The 1,305-nt window shown below is 44.6% G+C and overlaps 1 pseudogene across 1 annotated transcript; it reads right to left on the bottom strand.

Annotated features, from left to right (window-relative positions):
- Positions 1-295: 295 nt before the first annotated feature.
- On the bottom strand, positions 296-1,093 carry LOC309611505 (THO complex subunit 7 homolog pseudogene; annotated as a pseudogene). Its single transcript has one exon. The product of its transcript is annotated as a THO complex subunit 7 homolog pseudogene (transcript).
- Between the last annotated feature and the right edge of the window lie 212 nt (positions 1,094-1,305).

Raw genomic sequence — 1,305 nt, forward strand, 5'->3', positions numbered from 1 at the left:
CCTATTCATGGACTTCATTTTCAAAAGTGGTAACGATTTCCAGAAATTGACTAATTTTCTCAGGTACATCCTAGAAATGCCACCTTCTCACTATCTTCCACTTATTTTGTGAGCAAATCAATGTTACCAGTTAAAAACTACCTAGAATACCAATGAGCACTAACATATCTGGCTTGAAAATATTTCATTAAACATTTTTGGATGTTGCTTCCTATCTTTTAAGTATAAAAAAGGCATTTCAATAAAAACAAATATATAATGAAGTCATCTCCCTTTGTGTGAAGAAATATGAATGAACTGTGCATTAAAATTTAAAAGCAACGTAGTTCACTGCCAAAACTTTAAATGTCTCAAGAGCACAACAAATTCTGAACACACTAAGATCATGTTGCTACTTCAATATTCTTGGGAATGGTGAGTGATTAGTTGGTCTATGGTTTAGGATCAGTTTCCATGCTTGTTTCTTGAGCTTCTTCTACCTCTGAGAGCTTTTCATCATTTTCCAGTGTTTGCTGAAGTTCATGGATGGTACTAAGAAGAACATGAAACCGTTTCCTTCTCAATTCTAGCTTATCTTCAACACTTTCTTTAATATGTGAAAGATGCTCTAATTCTTTTCCCAGAGCCTCTAGTTCCTTTAACGTCTCATGCCTGTCTGGATGACGCTGGATCACTTTTGCCAATGCATCATATTCTTGGCGATTTTTTCGTATTCGTTTTGCTTGAAGAATTTGCTTTTTGCACTCAGCAATTTTTTCATGTGCTCCAGCAATGCTACATTCTATTTCTTTGTAAAATTTTCATAATTTTCCATTTCTCTGAGATTCATATCATACACCAGCAAAGTTTTGCCCATTGAAAATTCACATTGGGACAGTGTGCTCAGCATACGTTGGTACTGGCTGTATCCCTCTTCCTGGGATCCAGAGTTGCACCATTTAATGAAACTTTTCACTAGTAGATTAATTCTCCGATCATCTCCAGCGCCATCTCCATCAATTAGGAGACGCTTCCGTATGACTTCGTTGTCAGTCACGGCTCCCATGGTGTGCGCTGCGGCAGCGGCGCAAGCTGAGGCGGCGGTTGGCGGCGGCAGAGGTCAAACTCCCACAATGCAGCCGGGTAAACAGCCATGGAGGAGGAGGCGGCGGCGCCCGTGGCCTTCTGCTCCTCTGCCTGAGCCCTGCCGTGCCGCCGCTGCCGCGGGACCTGCGCTCCGCACGCTCCCCGAACTCCCCGGGGGCGGCCGCGGCCGGCGCGTGTGGGGCGAAGCCAGGCGGGCGGTGGTGGCGGCCCCGGTGCAGC

Source organism: Balaenoptera borealis, assembly GCF_965194805.1.
Source record: "Balaenoptera borealis genome assembly, chromosome: 15".
NCBI lineage: Eukaryota > Metazoa > Chordata > Mammalia > Artiodactyla > Balaenopteridae > Balaenoptera > Balaenoptera borealis.